At 41.8% G+C, this 26,786-nt stretch overlaps 1 protein-coding gene across 5 annotated transcripts in view; it reads right to left on the bottom strand.

Annotated features, from left to right (window-relative positions):
• The window catches only part of LOC126195432 (uncharacterized), a 455,740-nt gene that overhangs the window by 115,012 nt on the left and 313,942 nt on the right, over positions 1–26,786 (bottom strand). The window lies entirely within an intron of this gene.

Here is a 26,786-nt window from a genome sequence, read left to right as displayed (position 1 = left end):
AAGATAGATTAAGTAGGCTAATAAATAAGGCTAGGATGTTTAAATTTAAGTAGAATGGAGATTCGCTATAATCATAAAGATGTGAGAAATTTCAACTGAATGACTGTAAAACTATAACGATAGCGTATCTCCAAAGGGCAAGTTTAGAACTCGTCTACTGCGTGTAGTGTAATTAAATTAATTCTCTGGCCCAAAATATTTAACTTAGCCACGTCAAACTTTTATTATGATTACTTACCTGTGTGCTGATTGCGCATTTAAATTGAGAGCTTCATTTGCCATCAGCAAAAGAGGCTATGATTTATTCAGTAAATTAAAGTGGTGCTTTACTAGCCCAGCGGCTAGTCGGGAGAGCCGATTTGATCGGGCGTTCCCTTAGCCGTCCGCACCGCGGCTTTATATATAAGAACGCTGCGCGAGAGAGGAAGGCCCCAGTTCTCTCCAGACGCTGAATAGCACACCATCTGTGTCGGGAGTCGCGTCGCGTTGGTATCATTGCTATAAACAGCCTCGGATGCCGTATTAAGTTACTCGGGATACGCGTAACCATGAGATCATTTTCGAGTGAAGTGTTAATTCTGGGATGACTTTAATTATCTATCTTCATTTTGCGTATGTCGTATTTTCACATGCCGCCGTGGGACAGACATTCTACCATTATTTAAAGTGGCGTTTGATGAGCATTATCATCAAATTATGGCGAGCATTCACTTAAACATTTAATTTGGACAGTTATAGTTGCATGAGCGCATTAGACTCTGAACTGCTCTGTTAGTCAGATTGTGTGGATTCTTCTTTTTTTTCCATCTGTGACTTTCAGAATATAGCAAACGTTTTTTCACTATCGTTTTTGATTATGAATCCCAGACAATCTCCTAATTCCTCAGAGCTATAAGCTGTAGCTATAAGTGTATTTCTCAGATGAAGTGGGCACTAGGAATTCTAATTACAGGCTTCACGTTTTGCTAATCACTTTCTGGTTGCCAATATTGTAGTTAGAGAGCCAGTGTTGAGAACGGCAAAAGACAGCATAAATAATAGAAACATTTATATAACAATTAATTCCACCCGCCACCCCACATATGGTGCATCGGCCGGGAAACAAACTGAGTAAAAGTGAAAGTGATTTTTAAATATTCGGATTCGGGAGTGAAATGCAACACACAACTGAGTGACAGAACAGTGATAGTGTTACGTGTGCATGTGGACGACGCAATTGGATTAACAACGCATCTGGATTGACGGAGCTGGCACTGAGTCTAGCGGCGCTGCCGGCATCGCGAGAAGCCAGTTTCGCCGCACCGCAGTCGTCCGCCGGAACAACCGGTGCCGCGCCTGCAGTTGCGGGCCACGCAAACACACAACAGCCGTCGGAGTGCCATCTGTAGTTCAACGCGCTGCGTCGCAGCAGTAATCCTGGTACGCCGCGCCGGCAACGCCATACGTCGTGCAGGAGGAACTAAGTTAAGTGAAAGGATGTTAAAAATTTTACTAACCTGCACTAAAAGACTGTCGGAAATGGAACTGCCAGAAGAATCCGAGGTTAAACTTAAATCAGAACCTATGTCTGTTGAGGGAACTGTAAATCCAGACAAATGTTCAAGTGTAAATATGCATGAAAATAGTAATGTTGAGGTGAAATATGAAATATTGTCTCCTGGCAGTAGTGTGAAAAGGGGCAATGATTCAATAATAGAGACCCCTGTAGTAAAGCAGAAAGCAGAAATTGTTAATTTATTGGATGATAGTTTATCTGATGAGTTAAAAACGAAACAGTCATCCGAGATGGTAGAGTTTAAGAAGGAGAAGTTAGATATGACTGATCAATCAGATGTTTCATTTAGTTTTGATGATTCTGGTGTTGGAGCTAGTTTTTCGTCACCTGAGTGTGATAAAAAGCCAGCTAGTGGGCAACCCAGAGATACTGAGGCTATGGATTTAATTGTTATATTACAAGCAATAGCTGCCAGTAATGCTAAAATGACAGCTGAATTAAAACCTGAAATTGTGGCCAGCCAAACCAATTTTAATGAACGGTTTGAGGCAATGGACAATAAATTAGAAACCAATAATGCTGAATTAAAATCTAATATAATTGAGGTAAATAACAGGATTGTGGCCAGCGAGACCAATTTTAATAAACGATTTGAGGTAATGGACAATAAATTAGAATCCAATAAAGCTGAATTAGAAACTTTCTTCAAAACTGGCTGCAGTAAGTTGAAAGAGGATCTGGATAGTTTGAGTTATAAAATTGATTACAACCATGAGGATATTAAGAAAAAGGTTGCTCAACAATTTTCTGAAATGTATAAAACAGTAAAATCCGAAGTTGCTGAGGTTCGCAAAGACTTCCAAATGGATGATGCGAAGCTGGAGCACAAGTTAACAGAAAAGATCGAGGCAGAATCTAAACTGTGCTCAGATAGGTTTAAAGATGTTAATATAAAAGTAAACATATGTCAAGCAGAAGTAGATGCAATCAAAACTGATACTACTCATATTGTGCAAAGAGTAGATAATGTTGAAATGAGAGTAGAAAATATTAGTACTAACATTGCTAACATTGAGAGTAAAGTAGCTTCAGTAACTTCTGGTACATCTACATCTACATCCACATTTATACTCCGCAAGCCACCCAACGGTGTGTGGCGGAGGGCACTTTACGTGCCACTGTCATTACCTCCCTTTCCTGTTCCAGTCGCGTATGGTTCGCGGGAAGAACGACTGTCTGAAAGCCTCTGTGCGCGCTCTAATCTCTCTAATTTTACATTCGTGATCTCCTCGGGAGGTATAAGTAGGGGGAAGCAATACATTCGATACCTCATCCAGAAACGCACCCTCTCGAAACCTGGCGAGCAAGCTACACCGCGATGCAGAGCGCCTCTCTTGCAGAGTCTGCCACTTGAGTATATTAAACATCTCCGTAACGCTATCACGGTTACCAAATAACCCTGTAACGAAACGCGCCGCTCTTCTTTGGATCTTCTCTATCTCCTCCGTCAACCCGATCTGGTACGGATCCCACACTGATGAGCAATACTCAAGTATAGGTCGAACGAGTGTTTTGTAAGCCACCTCCTTTGTTGATGGACTACATTTTCTAAGCACTCTCCCAATGAATCTCAACCTGGTACCCGCCTTACCAACAATTAATTTTATATGATCATTCCACTTCAAATCGTTCCGCACGCATACTCCCAGATATTTTACAGAAGTAACTGCTACCAGTGTTTGTTCCGCTATCATATAATCGTACAATAAAGGATCCTTCTTTCTATGTATTCGCAATACATTAGATTTGTCTATGTTAAGGGACAGTTGCCACTCCCTGCACCAAGTGCCTATCCGCTGCAGATCTTCCTGCATTTCGCTACAATTTTCTAATGCTGCAACTTCTCTGTATACTACAGCATCATCCGCGAAAAGCCGCATGGAACTTCCGACACTATTTACTAGGTCATTTATATATATTGTGAAAAGCAATGGTCCCATAACACTCCCCTGTGGCACGCCAGAGGTTACTTTAACGTCTGTAGACGTCTGTCCATTGATAACAACATGCTGTGTTCTGTTTGCTAAAAACTCTTCAATCCAGCCACACAGCTGGTCTGATATTCCGTAGGCTCTTACTTTGTTTATCAGGCGACAGTGCGGAACTGTATCGAATGCCTTCCGGAAGTCAAGGAAAATGGCATCTACCTGGGTGCCTGTATCTAATATTTTCTGGGTCTTATGAACAAATAAAGCGAGTTGGGTCTCACACGATCGCTGTTTCCGGAATCCATGTTGATTCCTACATAGTAGATCCTGGGTTTCCAAAAACGACATGATACTCGAGCAAAAAACATGTTCTAAAATTCTACAACAGATCGACGTCAGAGATATAGGTCTATAGTTTTGCGCATCTGCTCGACGACCCTTCTTGAAGACTGGGACTACCTGTGCTCTTTTCCAATCATTTGGAACCTTCCGTTCCTCTAGAGACTTGCGGTACACGGCTGTTAGAAGGAGGGCAAGTTCTTTCGCGTACTCTGTGTAGAATCGAATTGGTATCCCGTCAGGTCCAGTGGACGTTCCTCTGTTGAGTGATTCCAGTTGCTTTTCTATTCCTTGGACACTTATTTCGATGTCAGCCATTTTTTCGTTTGTGCGAGGATTTAGAGAAGGAACTGCAGTGCGGTCTTCCTCTGTGAAACAGCTTTGGAAAAAGGTGTTTAGTATTTCAGCTTTACGCGTGTCATCCTCTGTTTCAATGCCATCATCATCCCGGAGTGTCTGGATATGCTGTTTCGAGCCACTTACTGATTTAACGTAAGACCAGAACTTCCTAGGATTTTCTGTCAAGTCGGTACATAGTATTTTACTTTCGAATTCACTGAACGCTTCACGCATAGCCCTCCTTACGCTAACTTTGACATCGTTTAGCTTCTGTTTGTCTGAGAGGTTTTGGCTGCGTTTAAACTTGGAGTGAAGCTCTCTTTGCTTTCACAGTGGTTTCCTAACTTTGTTGTTGTACCACAGTGGGTTTTTCCCGTCCCTCACAGTTTTACTCGGCACGTACTTGTCTAAAACGCATTTTACGATTGCCTTGAACTTTTTCCATAAACAATCAACATTGTTAGTGTCGGAACAGAAATTTTCGTTTTGATCTGTTAGGTAGTCTGAAATCTGCCTTCTATTACTCTTGCTAAACAGATAAACCTTCCTCCCTTTTTTTATATTCCTATTAACTTCCATATTCAGGGATGCTGCAACGGCCTTATGATCACTGATTCCCTGTTCTGCACATACAGAGTCATAAAGTTCGGGTCTGTTTGTTATCAGTAGGTCCAAGATGTTATCTCCATGAGTCAGTTCTCTGTTTAATTGTTCGAGGTAATTTTCGGACAGTGCACTCAGTATAATGTCACTCGATGCTCTGTCCCTACCACCCGTCCTAAACATCTGAGTGTCCCAGTCTATATCTGGTAAATTGAAATCTCCACCTAAGACTATAACATGCTGAGAAAATTTATGTGAAATGCATTCCAAATTTTCTCTCAGTTGTTCTGCCACTAATGCTGCTGAGTCAGGAGGTCGGTAAAAGGAGCCAATTATTAACATAGCTCGGTTGTTGAGTGTAACCTCCACCCATAATAATTCACAGGAACTATCCACTTCTACTTCACTACAGGATAAACTACTACTAACAGCGACAAACATGCCACCACCGGTTGCATGCAATCTATTCTTTCTAAACACCGTCTGTGCCTTTGTAAAAATTTCGGCAGAATTTATCTCTGGCTTCAGCCAGCTTTCTGTACCTATAACGATTTCAGCTTCGGTGCTTCCTATCAGCGCTTGAAGTTCCGGTACTTTACCAACGCAGCTTCAACAGTTGACAATTACAATACCGATTGCTGCTTGGTCCCCGCATGTCCTGACTTTGCCCCGCACCCGTTGAGGCTGTTGCCCTTTCTGTACTTGCCCAAGGCCATCTAACCAAAAAACCGCCCAGCCCACGCCACACAACCCCTGCTACCCGTGTAGCCGCTTGTTGCGTGTAGTGGACTCCTGACCTATCTAGCGGAACCCGAAACCCAACCACCCTATGGCGCAAGTCGAGGAATCTGCAGCCCACACGGTCGCAGAACCGTCTCAGCCTCTGATTCAGACCCTCCACTCAGCTCTTTACCAAAGGTCCGCAGTCAGTCCTGTCGACGATGCTGCGGATGGTGAGCTCTGCTTTCATCCCACTAGCGAGACTGGCAGTCTTCACCAAATCAGATAGTCGCCGGAAGCCAGAGAGGATTTCCTCCGATCCATAGTGACACACATCATTGGTGCCGACATGAGCGACCACCTGCAGATGGGTGCATCCTGTACCCTTCATGGCATCCGGAAGGACCCTTTCCGCATCTGGAATGACTCCCCCCGGTATGCACACGGAGAGCACATTGGTTTTCTTCCCCTCTCTTGCTGCCATTTCCCTAAGGGGCCCCACTACGCGCCTGACGTTGGAGCTCCCAACTACCAGTAAGCCCACCCTCTGCGACCGCCCGGATCTTGCAGACTGAGGGGCAACCTCTGGAACAGGACAAGCAGCCATGTCAGGCTGAAGATCAGTATCAGCCTGAGACAGAGCCTGAAACCGGTTCGTCAGACAAACTGGAGAGGCCTTCCGTTCAGCCCTCCGGAATGTCTTTCGCCCCCTGCCACACCTTGAGACGACCTCCCACTCTACCACAGGTGAGGGATCAGCCTCAATGCGGGCAGTATCCCGGGCAACCACAGTCGTAGTCTGATCGGGGGATGCGTGGGACGAGCTGGCCGTCCCCGACAAACCCCCATCCGGACCCCCACAGTGATGCCCATTGGCAACAGCCTCAAGCTGTGTGACCGAAGCCAACACTGCCTGAAGCTGGTAGTATGCAACAAATTGTAGCTGCAAACGCCGCTTTTATCGGGTGTCGGCAGTTCTTGCGATTCGATTCAGATAAAAATATCCACCCGCTAGATTTCTGGAATGATTTTGAAGATGTGATTCCACCAACTTGGTCTGAACGAGAGAAAATCTCATTTATTAGAAGCCATTTAGCAGGTGGCGCCATGCGTAGGTCAGCTGATGTTATGTTGAAGTGTAAAACATTAGCGGAATTTAAAACAGCTTTCATTAATGAGTATTGGTCTAGTAATAAGCAAAATGAAGTGTTGAGAGAATTTTGGAGTGGAAAACGCTTCAATGTAGGCAAGGAATCTATTAAAGAGTTTGATAGGTCATGGATCTCACGTTTGTCACATTTGGCCGAAAAGCTAAAACCTGAAATGATAATACTAGGTCTTGAAGCCAAACTGCCATGGTATTGGCAAACTAGAATTATATCTGGCCCTAGAGACAATCTGGATCGTTTCCTTGAGTATTTGGAACGTGTAGAACGTGTTGCTGCCAATGAGGAGCAAGCACGTAATAACAGAAATGCTGATAACACTACTAGTAATTTGAAGAACGAGCAGAATGGCAATGTAAACATCATAACAGTTGGTGTTTGGCATCCTAAGAGAGGTAGGAATTGGAGAAATAATTATCAGAACCAATAATGGCATCCAAATGATAGTAATTTTGTTCCAAGCAAAATTATGCAGGTAAACAACAGTGCGGAAAGCAATGCTGTGCCAGTTAACTATAATGGAAATGAAGGAAACAGCAGTAGGCTGAGGCAGGAAAACTAGTTCCCGTCTATGAGGACACTGGCGCTCACCAGGCGGTTACTTTTCCTAAGCCAGTAGTTACGGGAATTGGTAAGACAGATCAGAATACTCAGACTGAACATGTGGATGAAGGGTCGGTAGCATCTAAGAATACAGCAGAAATATATCAGATCACTCACAGTATTTGATAGATACGGTGTTAGAGACACTTTCTAAGTGGGAAGAGAAAGAGAAGGCGCAGCAGTGTAACGGTAGGGAAGAGCTACAAAATACTGAATTGTCAGGTGAAGAAGCAGAAGAAATTCATGCTTATATTTACGATGAGGATGATGTGCTCTTATCTAAAGTGCCTGTGCAGGATGTTGATACTGTACTAATAGATTTAGGGCAGGAGGTAAGTGAGAATGTAGAGGGTAGCCTGTTGGGGGTCGATGAACCCAGTAGCTGTGACCAGTTGTCATTGGAGAAGGAATACGACGAAAATAGTAAAAGTGGTTTAGCTGTAACTAGTGTTGTGCCCGGTCTGGAGGCACAGAATCGCTTAGACTACAGTAATTTGGGTCATGTTCAGCAAACTAAATGTAATGAAGTCGTGTGGTGTTTCGATTTGAAATTAATAGATCGACTGGAAAAGGCAGCTGAAAATGTAATTCAGGAAACCCCTACACACTGTGACCTAGATGTAATTAAGACAGATGTCGATCACTTTAGTTGGAGACAAATCCAAAAGGAACTATTGGATGAATTTGAGGAACCACCTGTACAACCTAGAATAAGCCACCCTATAATAATAGTGAATATGTTGGGTATCAATGTACGTTGTCTCTTAGACAGTGGAAGCGAGGTGAGTGCGATATCTCAGTCCTTCTTTGATGCATTACCTGGTAAAGACAAGCTTACAGTAATGAGGGTATCAGGACTAAGAATAATTGGTGCTACTGGCAAGGTGTCAAAAACGGTAAAGCAAGAAGCTTTGCTGCCCTTTAACATTAATGGTAATTTAATTGATCATCCATGCTTAATTGTAAATAATCTCAGTATTGAGGTTTTAATTGGCATAGATTTCTTGTCAAAATATCAGAGTGTTGTTGACTTTGAAAGAAGCCAGTTAAAAATGGTCTTACCGATAACCGGAGTAATTACAGTACCTTTTAGTGATAAACATGTAGTAACTAATGATGAAACTTGGGAGCTGCCTTTACGAGTTCTGAAAAATAGGAGGTATTGGGACGAAGGTGTTAATCTTAGTAAAAGTAAACTGAACACAGAAGAAGAAGAAGAAGCAATTATTTTGGACAAAATAGAAGCTAAATTGCAGGAAATCGATAAAATTTCAGCTAATCAGAAGGAAGATCTGAGACAGGTTTTAAAAAGGCATCATAAGGTATTTTCAGATCGACCTGGCGTGGTCAAAGGTTATGAATGTCAATTAAAGGTGAAACCTGGCCAAGTGTTTTTCAGGAAGCCATACCAAATACATGTAGCTAGGAAGGAGGCAGTTCGAAAGGAGATACAGAGAATGCTAGAGTGGGGTGTGATTGAAAAAGCGGTCAGTGAGTACAATAATCCTCTTGTTGTTGTACCAAAAAGAGACGGGAGTGTCAGATTGGTCTTGGACGCTCGTTGGTTGAATGAAATAGTGGTTAGGGAAAGTGATAGACCGCAGAACATGGACGAGTTACTGCAAAAATTCCGGGGAGTAAAATTCTTAGCTTCTATGGACATCACGTGTGGATATTGGAATTTGCCACTGGCGGAAAGTTCAAGGAAGTACACAGCTTTCTTGTACGAAGGTGTGGTACCTTTCGGACTTAATATCTCTGTTTGTGCCTTCGTACGTGTAATGTGCCATGTTTTAGGACCAGCCTTAATTAATAAAATAACAGTCTACGTAGATGATCTGTTAATAGCAACTCCTACCTGGAAAGAACACATAGTTTTATTAGAGGAAGTGTTAGAGGCTATTGCGAGAGGTGGCATGAAACTAAAGATTGAAAAGACAGAGTGCGTTAAAGAGGAAATAGGTTTCTTGGGATATATGATAAGTGGAAAAGGTATTCTGCCTGACCCAGGCAAGCTAGCAGTCATTGAAAAATTTGAGGCTCCCAGAAACAAGAAGCAGTTGAGATCGATGTTCGGTCTTTTCGGCTTCTATTGGCGTCTTGTTAGTGATCAGGCTTTTAATCCGCCCTGTCTTCACCTCCTGCTGAAAAAGAATACCCCTTGGGTTTGGACAGCAGAATGTCAACAGGCGTTTGAGGTGCTTAAACAATCTTTAATTAATAGTCCTATTTTACATCATCCTGATTTTGAAAAACCATTCTGTATGTCTGTTGATGCTAGTGGCTATGGTATAGCTGTGGAGGTATTCCAAGTAGAAATAGAGAACGAACAAGAAGTGCACAAGACTATAGCTATCGCAAGTCGATCTTTACAGGCAGCAGAGAGAAATTGTGGCATCTCAGAACTGGAAGCATTGGCAATTGTATTTGGGGTACAGAAGTCTGAGCAGTATCTATTAGGTCACAAGATAATTGTTTACAGTGACCATAAAGCGTTGACCTTTTTACAGACCCGTAAGTTGAGGAATGCTCGTTTGGCAAGATGGTCATTGTATCTCCAGCAGTTTGACCTTGAAGTTAGATATATTCAAGGGAAAGACAATCTGGTAGCTGATGGGTTATCTAGAAGTGGGGAGCTCTGTGATGACGCAGGAATTACAGCAACAGACCTAAGTGAAGTACGAATGTTTGCATTACACGAAGTAAAGGAAGAAAGTGCATTAAAGAGAGTGATTAAGAACTTGAGACGTGAGCAGAATGCAGATGACCAGCTGAAATTAGTGAAGAGCTATTTAGGAAATGCGAACTATCCTAAGGTTTCGCAATACTATTGTCTGCATAAAGGTATTCTGTTTAGGAGGAAAAAGGTAGGTGTTTCTGAGTGGAAGCTGTGCTTTCCCTCACAACATGTAGACTTACTAATCGACTATGTACACCTGAGGTATGGGCACGCACTATGGTGCAAAGAAGTGCATTGCAAAATTAAAAGAGAAGGTTGTGTTTGACAACATGTACCGCCGTGTTGCCAAGCGTCTAGCATCTTGTGTAGTGTGCCAGGAAGTCCGTGCTGTTAACACCAGAATACAAGGGGATATGCATTCAGTAGAGCCAACTGAAACCCTAGAATTACTGGCTTGTGATTTGTTTGGCCCTCTTCCTGCTTCGAGAGGTGGTTGCACCCATAGCAAATGCAAAAACGTTGGTAGAAAAGTTGGAAAAAGATTTCTTCGTGAACGTTGGCGTTCCGAAAAATTTGCTGTCAGACAATGGGCCTCAATTTACTTCTGATAGATTTAAGGAATGTCTAGATAAGGCCGGCGTGAAACATCTGAAAATATCTGCGTATTTCCCCCAAGGAAATATGAGTGAACGTATTATGAGAGAATTGAATAGGCTTTGCAGAACTTATTGTGCTCGGAAAACTCAAGTTGGGCAGAGCACATTAAGTATTTTGAGACTGTAATTAACAACTTAAGGCATGATGCAACTGGTTTTGCGCCTTGCGAATTGATGTTTGGCCAAGAACCACACAATGTGATTGCAGATATGGCAGAATTTCCTATTCTAACGCAAATATCTACAGACGAGAAGAAGTTAATGGCTAGGGCAAATATAAGAAAAAGAGCATTGGAAAGGAAGAAGCGTCATGACGCAAAAGCTGTACCCACCAGTTTTGAAATAGGTCAGTTAGTCCTTGTCAAAACCAAGGAAAAATCAAAGAAAATAAATGCAGAAACAAAGAAGTTCATGTTCGTATACCAAGGACCTTTCAGGATCATAGGAAAACCACATGCCAATGCATATAGGCTAGAGTACCCTAAGAGTAAAATGCTATTAGGTCTCAGGAACGTGATCGACCTAAAGAAGTTCATAGGTAGCCAATGAATTCTGTAGGGAGGAGGTTGTTCTGTAACCTCTACACAGTGTGGCAGCTGTGCAGTCCCAGCTGTGTGAGATCTTCTTTCCTTTTCAGGTCTCATTCATTCTTCATCTTTCCTATCCACATAAAATTTCGACCTCTTCTTTCCAACACATTAAATTTTCCGTTATGACTATCTAGCCAGCATTAAGCTAATGAATTCTGTAGGGAGGAGGTTGTTCTGTAACCTCTACACAGTGTGGCAGCTGTGCAGTCCCAGCTGTGTGAGATCTTCTTTCCATTTCAAGTCTCATTCATTCTTTATCTTTCCTATCCACAAAAATTTCGAACCCTTCTTTCCAATATGAAAATTTTCTGAAACCAATGAATTCTATAGCGAGGAGATTGTTCTGTAACCTCTACACAGTGTGGCAGCTGTGCAGTCCCAGCTGTGTGAGATCTTCTTTCCATTTGAGGTCTCATTCATTCTTCATCTTTCCTATCCACAAAAATTTCGAACCCTTCTTTCCAATATGAAAAATTTCCGAAAACAATGAACAATGAACCTCTACCCAGTGTGGCAGCTGTGCAGTCCCAACTGTGTGAGATCTTCTTTCCATTTCAGGTCTCACTCACTCTTCATCTTTCCTATCCACAAAAATTTCGACCCCTTCTTTCCAATATGAAAATTTTCTGAAACCAATGAATTCTATAGCGAGGAGATTGTTCTGTAACCTCTACACAGTGTGGCAGCTGTGCAGTCCCAGCTGTGTGAGATCTTCTTTCCTTTTCAGGTCTCACTCTCTTCATCTTTCCTGTCCACAAAAATTTCGACCCCTTCTTTCCAATATGAAAATTTTAATAAATTAATGAATTCTGTAGCGAGGAAGTTGTTCTGTAACCTCTACACAGTGTAGCAGCTGTGCAGTCCCAGCTGTGTGAGATCTTCTTTCCCTTTCAGGTCTCACTCATTCTTCATCTTTCCTATCCACTAAAGTTTCGACTCCTTCTTTGTAATACAAAAATTTTCCGTCATGGCTATCAAGCCATGAGTTCTGTAACCATTCTATCCACCGATTAGTGAAGAAAAAACCTAATGTGACAAACCTAACAGTGGCATAAACAACAGAGAAGTATGACGTAATTAAGATACAAATGTATTTGAGTAATAAGTATGTATAGAACCCTGGTAATATTGTAAGTACAAAGTGTTGTTTTATTGGAAATGGTCCCACAATAATATTTTAAAAAGATGTACAAATTCGTGTTAAAGCAGGATCTGAAGTGGCAGTGAAACCTACTGTATGCTGTAGAGCTAACTAATTAATAGTAAAAGAGATTGCTTAGTGTTATGAATAATATGCAGACAAGTTGCAAGAATGAACTCACTTTGTGTAGCAAGGAATGGCAGTGTAATAGAATTGAGTAGTGTTTGTGGTTGAGACGTGAAGGACACTCCCCTGAAGTATTTATGAGGTTGGAGCTGGCCGTTATTTGGTGTAGTGTGTAACAGGACACACCTACACATATTGAGGTTATGAGTTGGAGGCGTGAATGCGACCATAGGTACCCTTATGTTAGATGAGACAGAGTAGCTCATGGTGTCCTATAGGTTTAAGGAATTTAGCATTACGCTCGTCCATAATTACTTAATGCACTTTAGTGGTAGGTCGAATGGTTCAAATGGCTCTGAGCACTATGGGACTCAACTGCTGAGGTCATTAGTCCCCTAGAACTTAGAACTAGTTAAACCTAACTAACCTAAGGACATCACAAACATCAATGCCCGAGGCAGGATTCGAACCTGCGACCGTAGGGGTCTTGCGGTTCCAGACTGCAGCGCCTTTAACCGCACGGCCACTTCGGCCGGCCCGGTAGGTCGAGAGAGACTACCTGTGGTTTCAGCGTCCGATCGAGTGGAAATGGATTGCCACGTGAGCAAACTCATCAGCTGCAATACACTATAGATATGAAATAAATGTGCTATCCTATGCTTTAAATGTTAATAGAGTGAGTGTTAAATAAGTACATACACTAGCAACATATTTGAGTAACCTAATGGCAGACGTGAAACATTATTTATAGTTCAGCATAAATACACTTCGATAAAGTAAGTACATAATTGCAGATGTGGAACTGACACAGCAGCAGAGGACCAATAAGTGGATTTAGTAGTCAACTAAACGTAGTGTGTTTTGAACACTCAGAACTGTACTATTACCACAAGTTACTCACATGTACAATGAAGCTGAGAAAACAACTACTAATCAAATATACTCATACTATCTCTAAGAATAAGGTAATCAAAGATGAGTCAGCTAAGTGAATAAACTACAAATGTATCAGGAATGTACCGAGCATTGGTTCAGTGTTCTGGCCCGGAAATAATAAATTGAGATTACATAGGATTCATGATTGTATGCCTTGAGCATAAATTTTCTCTAGTAGTGACTAACGGCATTTTGAGCCATTTGTTTACCAATTTTATGACAGTCAAGTAACCGTGAGAGTAAAATTAAAAAGGTTCTGTTAACTTTGTTCCAGCAAAATATTGAAGGATAAAATGTATATATCCCCATTTCATTGTGACCCACCCTTAGATATTATGTGAACAGAGTCTGAGGCACTCTTTTTGTTTGTTCTACAGGACAAACCAGATAATGGCAGCCTGGTAGCTGCGTGAAAGCGTGGAGTGACTTGGACACAACTCACAGTGACCACTCCCCTTTCCCCATGTAATTTAGAGTGAAAGTGAAGGACGCACACCATAGCAACTTCCCCTCCTCTACCCTTGTGAATGGAAGTGTAGAACGCCAGCCAAAGCGGCTACAAACACGTGTGTAAAAATGATTTGTGAAATTTTCTTTCAGGTTTAGAAAAGACTGCTAAGATATAATCATCTGTTTATGTATCTTGAATAACTGTGTTATTTTCTTTGAATTTGTGTATGTAAAACTGTATTTAATGGATTTAAGATTTTCATAATTTTACATATTTTTATGTGTTTGTTTGTCTAAGGCAATATGTATTCCAAAGTGTTTCATTGATTTTGCTTAAATTTTGAGGGATAATGTTGCTTAAGAGGCAGTGAACATGCCAGCAATTTAAATAATTAAAGTAGGTAATCAGTTTTCTTTTAATATTTCTATATGTTTACATTTAAATTTTAATTTTTCGTAGGGAGTTAAGCTGTACTCTTGCTTCCCTTTTTGTAATTAAATTTTTTTTTCGGTCATTGACATTAAAAAGAAAATAAGTAGAGGGTGATGTAGGGAAGCAGCCTACTCACGCCGTAATAAATTCACATCAGTCTTTCCATTGTGTGCCAGCCAGTCCGCTGTAACTAGCTCTGACGTCATAAATGTTGCGCAATACTTTTAAAATCAAGTAAATAACCTGAAACGGTTCTAGCATGTCAGGAGTAATACTAAATTAATATGTGTTGAATATCAGTTCGATAACTTTAACCATTTTCGAAATTTGGACGTTTTTCTGTAAAAATCATTGGCGCAACAGAAAAGAGCTAGAGACTTAAAAATTTATATTTAGATTCCTTTTTCATAATAATTTAATAGAAACAGTACTTTGGATCTCACAAATTAAGATTTTAGTTGAAATTCAATATTTTCTGGTTTTTGTCTTAAAAATTAAGGAAGCAAGATAGATTAAGTAGGCTAATAAATAAGGCTAGGATGTTTAAATTTAAGTAGAATGGAGATTCGCTATAATCATAAAGATGTGAGAAATTTCAACTGAATGACTGTAAAACTATAACGATAGCGTATCTCCAAAGGGCAAGTTTAGAACTCGTCTACTGCGTGTAGTGTAATTAAATTAATTCTCTGGCCCAAAATATTTAACTTAGCCACGTCAAACTTTTATTATGATTACTTACCTGTGTGCTGATTGCGCATTTAAATTGAGAGCTTCATTTGCCATCAGCAAAAGAGGCTATGATTTATTCGGTAAATTAAAGTGGTGCTTTACTAGCCCAGCGGCTAGTCGGGAGAGCCGATTTGATCAGGCGTTCCCTTAGCCGCCCGCACCGCGGCTTTATATATAAGAACGCTGCGCGAGAGAGGAAGGCCCCAGTTCTCTCCAGACGCTGAATAGCACACCATCTGTGTCGGGAGTCGCGTCGCGTCGGTATCATTGCTATAAACAGCCTCGGATGCCGTATTAAGTTACTCGGGATACGCGTAACCATGAGATCATTTTCGAGTGAAGTGTTAATTCTGGGATGACTTTAATTATCTATCTTCATTTTGCGTATGTCGTATTTTCACGTGCCGCCGTGGGACAGACATTCTACCATTATTTAAAGTGGCGTTTGATGAGCATTATCATCAAATTATGGCGAGCATTCACTTAAACATTTAATTTGGACAGTTATAGTTGCATGAGTGCATTAGACTCTGAACTGCTCTGTTAGTCAGATTGTGTGGATTCTTCTTTTTTTTTCCATCTGTGACTTTCAGAATATAGCAAACGTTTTTTCACTATCGTTTTTGATTATGAATCCCAGACAATCTCCTAATTCCTCAGAGCTATAAGCTGTAGCTATAAGTGTATTTCTCAGATGAAGTGGGCACTAGGAATTCTAATTACAGGCTTCACGTTTTGCTAATCACTTTCTGGTTGCCAATATTGTAGTTAGAGAGCCAGTGTTGAGAACGGCAAAAGACAGCATAAATAATAGAAACATTTATATAACAATTAATTCCACCCGCCGCCCCACATGTTCTCTAAATTGGAGAGTGCTGCGACCTCTTGTAGTGACGTGTAACTGTAAGTCTGAATGGAAGGGAAGATGCGACAGCCATTTTGACTTCGTTTGGGGTGCGAACTGTAAGTCAACAATTGCCCCTGGCGTTTCCAGTTGTGCTTTATGACTTTTTGTAGATTTCAAAGCAAGATGAGTTGTTAATTGATAAATGTACGCCCTTAAATGACAAGTATTATTAAAGTGCATGCCATTTTCTATACCTTAGATATCCAGGGTGGGACAAATGGCAAGTAATAGTGGCCTGGAGAACAGAGTTCCAGGGTACAAAGAAACACAACAGAGGAAAGGAAATACATTACTAACTTGACTATAATAGATCTTGAAAGTGACCACCATTCATCTCTTGGCACTTTTGGGCCCTGGTCATCATGTCGCTAAAGGGGGATGGAAGCTAGACTGTTGGAATTGCTGCAATCTCATCCGAAATGTTCTGCTGCAGTTCTTAAAGACTTACAAGTGGAAGGCCTCAGACACGGCCAACCGATTCGGCTCCTATTTGACAGGTCGCTTGTGTACAACATAAAACGAAAGACTCTAAGATATTTTGGCTCAACAACCTCCCGTTTTTGAGAAAATCGCCCCTAAAGGTTATGACCAGCAGTCAACTCAAAATTGATCGATTGATAATTGTAAATAGAGTGTTTTTCACCATGAGGTACGGGGTCTACAAATGCATACTTTTCCAGAAATCGAGGAAAGAAACTTTTACAACTACCACTTTTGTACTCGCATGGTAAACGCTTTTCACCGAAAGCGTCGATAGATGCCGGCACGGTGGCTCAGTGTGTTCGGCCAGAGGACTGGCTGCCCTCTGTAATAGAAACAACTGAGTTAATCGATCAACCATGAACTTGAACAAGCACATTAGACGTCCGCCCCCAATAAATGCAACGACCAATAACGAACAAAATGGGACCAACGAAGAAAAAAAAAAAAAAATAGCGCAAGGGCCAAGGTAACTGACTGGGAAGCGGAGAATCCAGGTTTGAATCTCGAGGAAACGGAGCGGATGTTATTCTTCTCGTTTATATTTTTTCATATCTCAATTGATATGGATAGGAGGGTTAATAAGGTAAATAAATCAATAAGAAATGATAAGAAGGTAGGCAAATAAATTTCTCAAACCTCTTGGGATAGTAAAGAACTAAAATGTTACTCTGGTCACTTTACAATGGCTCTTCCAGTCACTGTTACGTGTCCTCACTCTTCTTCGAACGGCTAGATGGATGGTACTTGTCAAATGAACATTCGAAAAAAATATACTCGCGGTACCAAGAACATCTAATGAATGCAATCTTTCGACAATTACACTGTTCCTTCCGAAGAGTCGGCGGAAAACAAACTTGGTTTACATTTAAAAATATGTCTTTTTTGGGATTAATTTTGATGCGTACCACGCATTCGATACCATTGCCTGAAAAATCGGTGCTGAAAGTTAGTTATGAATTATGCTGTGAATAGTTATTGCATCCGTGCGGTAGTGCAATTCCCGCTGGGTTTCCAGAAGCACACTGCAATGCTGAAGCCTCGAAATAAAGTTTTTAACCTAGCGATAGAAATAAACATCACACGGCTGGCACACAGGTGTGCAGTTTGGCGGTATTACTTTTAGCGTGCCCGTCGGTTGTCGCTCGTCACCTATAAACATGGTGTCATACATTAGAGTATTACTTTGTCCAACGCAGGAATCCAATATTAGACAAAACTTGTTATCAGCAACGTATGGTTTTAAAACATTCTCAAGAAACGTTCCGTAAATCGCAATTGTCAATTTCCCGGATTTGTAGGAAGTAATGTAAACATTTTTCAACGAGTTGATTAAGCGATTGACCTCTTCTATAACACGAGAACCAAATACAATATATGTTTGTTGTAAATACAGGAAGACTTTAGGAAACACTTTTCCAGAGGCTGTGATGGCATATTGCGCCGTGTACGATTGTGTTTTTTTTTTTTTCTTTTTACTACCAACTGCGATAAGGGTTCGTTTTTCTCCCTTATGCGCATCCTGTTTGATCGGTTTTGATCACGTAATCACGATTAAAACCGGTCATAAGCGACACCATTTGCGTGCTGAAAAGAGCCGTCACTTTCTGTATATCTTCTGTATTTTCTACCTCTTCGTGGGAGACGTATTTAGTGATGTGCCGTTGACGAATTTTATATTCCGATCTGAAATTCCTTGTCCAAGATAATGATGCAGCAAACGTAAAATCCTTGTTAGTTGTACTTTGAAGCGCTGAACCTGCAGCCCACTCCTGGAGTATTCTCGTTGTTAAATGGTTCAAATGGCTCTGAGCACTATGGGACTTAACAGCTATGGTCATCAGTCCCCTAGAACTTAGAACTACTTAAACCTAACTAACCTAAGGACATCACACAACACCCAGCCATCACGAGGCAGAGAAAATCCCTGACCCCGCCGGGAATCGAACCCGGGAACCCGGGCGTGGGAAGCGAGAACGCTACCGCACGACCACGAGATGCGGGCATTCTCGTTGTTACATTCTAGTTACGACGACGAGATTCGACAGATCGGCCGTATGTCCACTTATTTATCCCCTGGTATTTGTCGTATCTTGTACCCCCTTTAACGATATCATTTTCCCACAATTTCAGGTCCTTCTTCTTTTTCAGGGCTGTTGTTGCTCCATGCTTTTGCAGTGTTTGTAGGTCCAAATTTGGATGGGTCCTGGCTGGCGCTACCGCCTTTACTTTTACTTCAAGGGATATAGCGCAGTAGTTCAATCTATTAGTAGCCGTTTCGTAATACTTATAGGGAGCAGTTGAAGCACAGATTGCCTGCGACGTGGACATTTCCAAAGTGTTATGACAATTTTGCGATTCACTAGTCGTGATATCTTCCACTGAATCACCTTCTCATTCGCCTTCATGATATAGTTCTTCAGTATCAAAAGACACATAATCTATAACAACAAAAGTCATTTCTTTCGTCAGGTCCAAAAATCGCTCGACGATAGCCGCTCCTATCAATCTGGAACGCCGAGAAACAGAACTGCCTTCTTCCGATAGTGCATTGATAATACATCTGTCTTGCAACACTTATACATACGAAAACACAGCGTCGGTAACTTCCTGCTTGCCGTCGTCTTTGACAGGCTCCCAACGATGTATTTCAGCGCTGGTCGAAGGGTGTACATCCTCCATTATTCAGATTATGCAACTTAAAGATATGACACAACAAACAATAACTAGTTACTACAGCATAAGCAGAAAAGCTAATTACAACAAACTACATACAGTGCAAGTCATATGTTACTTACGGAAGATCACTATATTCTTTCACAAAACATATTTTATTCGACGGATTAACGATGAAAAATCATTACATGTATTCTCGAGGTTCGCTGCAGCCTAATGACGGAAAACAACTCTTTCCGATTGACTGCTATAATGTTCGTACTGGACACCCTCACTCTTCGAGGTTCACAACTATGATATGACGAACAGGCAACCGGGACAACATAACTCTCCCCGCGCGCATTTTGTCCCGTGCCTCGCTGTAAACAAGCGTCGCGCGGTTGGCTGTCTGTGGTCCCTCGTGAAGAATTCGCAGCACTATTACTCGGAGTTGTTTTCATGTGACAAGGCTTAAAAAAAAAAAAAAAAAAAGGTCACCCCGGCCGGCGGCAAGCCAGCGGACGCGCGCACCTCTGCAGCGCTCGGCAGAGATGAATCAACGTCATGTTTGTTTCCATTTCGCACTGAGTAATGGCTGTTTTAGTTTTGAGGTAGGTAGAGGCAATGTTTTCACTTGCGTCAAAGTAAAAAAAGACTTGCTTGCTAACTCTTGTAAACAATTAGGTGTTTAATTTTTCCTCTTTTCATTTTTTCTCCGCAATTGCTCAATTTTTTCGCTTTTTGATTTGAGATTAATCTTCTCCATCCTTTACCGACCCTAAAATTTTTCCGCCCTAGGCGGCTTCCTAGTCTTGTCTAATGGTAGAAACGATCCTGGTGATCAAACAATTTAGATGAAGAAGAACGAAGAGGCAAACCATCTCTCCATGAAGGATCAGAAGAGAAATGGACGCCCTGGAGTTTGTAGACAGTGATGATGAGGTCCCATACTCCGAGGAGTGTAGGGAACGATGCGGGAGACCCGCACCGCCGCCTAGGCAAGGTCCTAGCGGAGGTGGTTTCCCATTGCCATCCTCCGTCCGTTATGTGGATGAATCATGATGATGAAAACGACACAACAACACCCAGTCATCTCGAAGCAGGAAAAATCCCTGACCCTGTCGGGAATCGAATCCGGGACCTCGTGCCCGGCAAACGAGAAAACTACCGCAAGACCACGAGCTACGGACAAGGCGACAGTGGAAAATGTGAAAACGGATCAGTTTCCAACATTGCCCGACCGCTGGGTTCCGCGAAGGGCCTCACCCATTCAACAAGCACGCCGAACCGTGGCAGCAGCGGATATGTTCCAGCTGTGTCAGGCCAATCCAGATGGCTTCTTTAGCTGCCTAATCAGAATGGACGAGTGCTGTGTATGTTACTATGACGCCGAGACAAAGAAGCAAAGCAAGCAGTGGAAACATGAGGATTCACCACCTCCGAAAGCACTGAAGACAAACGTCATTGGCAAGAGAGCATACTACCGAAATCTCGTGTCGAGATCACGGCAGGCTGTCAAGATGAAGAGCCGCGAGAAGACGTCCAAGCGTTTGATTTTGCTCCACGGCAACGCCGTGGCTCATTTCGCACAAGGCACAGTCACACACGGTGCTTCTTTGGGTTATAAAACTGTTGCAGAAACAACGAATAAAGTATACCAAATTTTAAAAAAACGCAAAATCCCCAAGACTGGCGAAATTTACAGAAGGTCTAAATTTGGTGCGGACTTCATTTCCAGAGGCTTTTAATAGTTTTCACAACGACACTCTGTCTCGAAATCTGGTAGAAAACCCAAAGAGGTTCTGGTCGTATGTAAAATACAGGGCTATTACAAATGATTGAAGCGATTTCATAAATTCACTGTAGCTCCATTCATTGACATATGGTCACGACGCACTACAGATACGTAGAAAAACTCATAAAGTTTTGTTCGGCTGAAGCCGCACTTCAGGTTTCTGCCGCCAGAGCGCTCGAGAGCGCAGTGAGACAAAATGGCGACAGGAGCAGAGAAAGCGTATGTCGTGCTTGAAATGCACTCACATCAGTCAGTCATAACAGTGCAACTACACTTCAGGACGAAGTTCAACAAAGATCCACCAACTGCTAACTCCATTCGGCGATGGTATGCGCAGTTTAAAGCTTCTGGTTGCCTCTGTAAGGGGAAATCAACGGGTCGGCCTGCAGTGAGCGAAGAAACGGTTGAACGCGTGCGGGCAAGTTTCACGCATAGTGATGTGAAAGATTCAGTGTTTAAACCTCCTCTACCAAGAAACGTGCCAGAACTGCGAGCTCGCATCAACAATGCTTTTGAACTCATTGATGGGGACATGCTGCGCCGAGTGTGGGAGGAACTTGATTATCGGCTTGATGTCTGCCGAATCACTAAAGGGGCACATATCGAAAATTTGTGAATGCCTAAAAAAACTTTTTGAGTTTTTGTATGTGTGTGCAAAGCATTGTGAAAATATCTCAAATAATAAAGTTATTGTAGAGCTGTGAAATCGCTTCAATCATTTGTAATAACCCTGTACATCAGTGGGAAGATGCAATCTATACCTTCACTGCACGATAATAACGTGATGTCACTGATGACAGTACCACTAAAGTAGAGTAACTAAACTCGATTTTCCGAAATTCTTTCACCAAAGAAGACGGTTTAAATATTCCAGAAGAACTGCCGTCAACACGAGTAAATTAGAAAGACTGGATGGTTATAATTAGAGTGCAGCTGCTCATCCAGTGTGGGCTGTAATTATAGTAGGGGAGCAAAACTTCGTAGATACGCCAGTATATTAATCCAGAACCGATTTACGCTTAAAAAAATTAGTTACAATTTTGGCCACTAGGTGCAAATCTGGCGCTGTACAGCATTTTGTCGACATCTGCGGTATTCATACTGAACAAGCTGGTAAGTGACGATTAATAATAAAATCAACATTATGCCTTTCTCACTTGTTTGACCCTTTCTACACACGTCCTGTTCCTAATCCATTACATACTGAAACATTTCCAAACGTCTTTTTTGCATTCACTGCGACAGATTTGCACCTGGTGCCCAAAATTGGAACTAATTTTTTTCATAGTAAATCGACTTCACATTAACGCTTGAGAGTATCTACCAAGTGTTGCTGCCATCCAATAATTACATCCACACTGGACCTCTGTGAGTAGCTGTACTTTAACTACAACCACCTGGTAGATATGACTAAATACCCGTACTTATAGACTGGATAGTGGCACAGATCACACCAATACTGAAGAAAGAAAACAGTTGCAGTCCGCTGAATTACAGACCCACATCAGTAACGTTAATTTGCTGTAGGATTTTGCAACATGTAATGTGTTCGTACATTATGAATTACGTCGAAGAAAACGATGTATTGATAAATATTCAACACAGACTCAGAAAAAATCGTTCTTGTTATTCGCAAGAAGTAATGAGTGCTGTGGTCAGGGTATGTCAAATTGATTCCATATTTTTAGATTTCCGTTCCACACAAGCGATTTATAATCAAATTGAGCGCGTATCGACTTGATTCGTTCATAATAATTGACGGGAAGTCATCGAGTAAAACAGAAGTAATACCTGGCATTCATCAAGAAAGTGTTATCGGTCCTCTGCTGTTTCTGATCTAATAATTGTTTTCAGGTGATGCTGTCATTTACCGTCTTGTAAAGTAACCAGATAATCAAAACCAATTGAAAAATGATTTAAACAAGACATCCGTATGGTGCGACAAGTGGCAATTGACGCTAAGTAACGAAAAGTGTGAACTCATCCTCATGAATACTAATAGGAATCTGCCAAATTTCGGTCACACGATAAATCACATGCAACTATAACCTGTGAATTCTAATAAATACTTAGGTATTACAGTTACGAAAAACTTAAACCGTAGAGATGGCGTAGATAACGTTGAGGGGAAAGCGAACCAAAGATTGCGATTTATTGGCAAAACGCTTAGAAAACGCAACAGGTCTGCTAAAAAGTCTGCCTACATTACGCTTGTCCGTCCTCTTCTGGAATTTTGCTACGCGTTGTGGGATTCGTATTAGATAGGACAGGCGGAGAGCATAGAAAAAATTCAAAGAAAGGGAGGTCGTTTTGTATTATCGCGAAATAGAGGAGGAGTGTCACTGATATGGTGCGCGAGTTGAGGTGGCAATCATTAATACTAAAGCGTTTTTCGTTACGGGAGTTTCAATCACCAAATTTCTCCTCCGAATGCGAAAATATGTTGTTGGCGCCCACCTACATAGGAAGAAATGACCACCATTGTGAATTAAGAGAAATCAGAGTTCGAACGGAAAGATTTGTTTCGTTTTTCCCCCGCGCTGTTCAAGAGTGGAACGGTAGAAAAATAGCATGAAGGTGGTTCGATGAACCCTTCTGCCAGGCATTTAACTGTGAGTTGCAGAGTAATTATGTAGATGTGGATGTAAATCAAATTTTGCGTCATTCTCCTGCAGTGGCACTCAGCGTCTTCTTTGCTTAGGCATTTACAGAGTGGTGTCGAGGTATTTTTAGAATCCGTACGTTTCCCGAACAGCCAAAACACAGACTTCTGCAGCCAAGGTCTCCTCCACGTCATGCATCGTTGGGAAAAATGTGTCGCATTGTTTTCCTCTCTGATCCCGCCAATCCATCTCAGCCGTGTTTTCCACTCGGTGTGCTGCCCCTGAGTCCTCTTCCACCACCGATTTGTACAACTCCGTAAGTTCGCGATTTTTCATTTTTCTCCAACCACCTCTATCCTTCATTGGTCCCAAAGCTACCTCAGAACAGCATTCTAAAGGGTCAGAAGTTTCCCCTCTATCTTTCGTGTCTCTGTGTAGGTCCAAGGTTAGTATAACAGTCCTGTAATTGTGGATCTCGATAGAAGCTGGGACTTGGACAGTTTTCCGAGTACAAATGTTGACCTGTTTCCTGCTTCGTCGTCTGTATTATTCCTTTCGCTGGCTACTGCCCCAAGATATTTGAACTTTCTTATCTTTTGAAATATTTTACCATCTATATATACTGAGGTGACTAAAGTCATGGGATAGTGATAAGTACATACGCAGATGGCGATTATCTCGTATACACAAGGTATAAACGCGCAGTGTATTGATGGAGCTGCCACTTGTACTCAAGTGATTCCTGTGAAAAGGTTTCTGACGTGATTACGGCTGCATGACGAGAATTAACAGATTTTCAATGCGGATTGGTAGTTGGAGCTAGACGCATGGGATATTCCATTTCGGAAATCGTTACGGGATTCAATATTCCGAAATCCACAGTATCAAGAGCGTGCCGAGAATACCAAATTTCAGCCATTACCTCTCACCACGGACAACGCAGTGGCCGACAGCGTTCTCTTGACGAGGGAGAGCAGCGGCCGTTTGCGTAGAGTTGCCAGTACTAACAGACAAGTATCGCTGCGTGAAGTAACAGCAGAAATCAATGTCGGACGTACGACCAATGTCTCCGTTAGGACAGTGCGTAAAAATCTGATGTTAAAGGGCTATGGCAGCAGACGACCGACGCGCGTACTTTTACTAACAGCACGACGTCGCCTGCAGCGCATGTCGTGGGCTCGTGACCATATGAGTTGAACCCTAGACGACTGGAAAACCATGGCCTGGTCAGATGGCTCCAGACTGCAGTTATTAAGAGCTGATGGAAGGGTTCGAGTGTGGCGCAAACCCCATGAAGCGATGGACCCAAATCGCTATGCAAACAGGTGGTAGCTCTGTAATGGTGTGGGCTGTGTTTACATAGACTGGACTGGGCCCTCTGATGGAAGTTGTTATGTTCGGCTACTTGGATCTTATTTGCAGCCATTCATGGAGTTCGTGTTCCCAAAGAGCGATGGAATTTTTATGGAATGCAATGCGCCGTGTCACCAGGCCACAATATTGTTCGCGATTAATTAGAAGAACATTCTGGACAATTCGAACGAGTGGTTTATCGACCCAGATAGCCCGACATGAATCCCATCTAACATTTATGGGACATAATCGAGAGGTCAGTTCGTGCATAAAATCCTGTACAAGAAACACTTTCGCATTTTGGGACTGCTATAAAGGCACAGTATTTCTGCAAGGCTCTTCCGACGACTAGTTGAGTCCATGTCACATCTAGCTGCCGCACTAAGCCGTGCAAAAGGAAGTCCAACACTATATTAAGAGGTGTCCTGTGACTTTTGTCATCCTGGTATATAAAGATCTGTCATCATTCTCTCTGCTCATTACGAGGTATTTGCCCTTATCCACATTAATCTTTATGCCAGCTCTCATTAGATCTTCCATCAACACTTTCACCATCTGAACCAGATCATTCTCATTCTGTGCTACTAACACCGCATCATCCGCATAGACTACGGTGCTGATCCTTCTACCCAGCTGTACCCCTGTCTTCAGGCTTGTTACCTTTGTCAGTGTTCTTTCCAGTACCAGATTGGACAGATGTAGGAGAGGCAGTCTCCTTGCCACACCTCACTCGACACCTCGAATTTCTCCGACACCTTTACTTTCCCTTCCACCATGCACGTTGTTTTTTGTATTCACGCTTGTGCTACTTTTATTAAATTTCTCTGAACTTCCGTTCTTTGAAGTTTTTATCGTTTTGCTTATATTGTTACATTCTAGTTATCCTATGTGTCTTTTAGTATGACATTAAATAAATAATACTGAACAGTGAAATTATACAGCCTTATCAAGAGAAAAATGTAGAAATGAAAGAAAACAAAAAGGGTTAAGGAAAAGAGGAAGAAAACCCGCCACCACAGGACCCTCTGTTCCCGTTACAATGGTAATCAGCCATCTGGGAATTGCTCAAGACTGGCAAACATACAGTTCGATAGATACCATGAACAATTTCATGTTTTCGAGGTGATATCCTTGTACAACTTTGGCTGGTACCACGCCTAACTGCTTAATACTCTGTGGACGGAGCCCGAGTAGTACTCGGGCAACAGCAGTTAGTCAGGTAACTGTACCTCGAGTCTTGCTCGTTCTGTGGGTAAAAATTTGTAGCTAACGTTGCGCATCTTGCCATCTTTCGGTTGCCATGTAGAGTGCAAGGAAGTGTCTCTGCACTGTACTTCCCCGTAGTTTTCGAATTCTTTAAGTATCTGTACTATACAAAAGCGCGTTGTATGATTCTGCTCTGTGTTGAGTCTAATTCTGCTTTCGTCTGCAACTTTTACCTTTACTGGTCCACGGTTCGTGCTATACATAGTTTTGACATTGGGAATTTCGATGATAGCGATGTTTTCAATGCTCTGGAAGAAGAAATCGGCAAGTCAAGCTCAGAAAGGGGAGCTTATGGTTTTGATATTGATCCAGATTTCTATGTGGCTCTTTGCTCAGGTTAAGTAATAAATAAAAGAAAATGATGTGGTAAAGCGTTCGAAATATTCTGACAGCTAAATGTACACTCGTAAAAGAAATGTGGCAATAAAAAGTATCAACAAAAGAAAAAACACCCAACACGTGTCTGCAAAGCATGTTCCAATGTGAATAAGAGCCAGAAGGAAACGACGTGCCGAGAAGAAATAAGCAGTCCATATTGTAATGTAGCTCTTTGTATGCCTGAAAACATTCGAAACTCAGCCAAATTACGAGTAAGAACGGTGTGTAAGAGTTTTTCATCGCAATAAAAACGTGATTCAGTAAAATATTTCCTATGTCTACTAATTTTAATATTTCATAATAAGATTTTTTAAAATTAGATAAATGAAGAGTTTTCACATACTCTGAAAAG

The sequence above is a fragment of the Schistocerca nitens genome, chromosome 7 (assembly GCF_023898315.1).
Source record: "Schistocerca nitens isolate TAMUIC-IGC-003100 chromosome 7, iqSchNite1.1, whole genome shotgun sequence".
In the NCBI taxonomy this organism is placed as follows: Eukaryota; Metazoa; Arthropoda; class Insecta; order Orthoptera; family Acrididae; genus Schistocerca; species Schistocerca nitens.
Note: the sequence above shows the minus strand (reverse complement) of the source record. Positions and strands in the feature narration are given on the sequence as shown.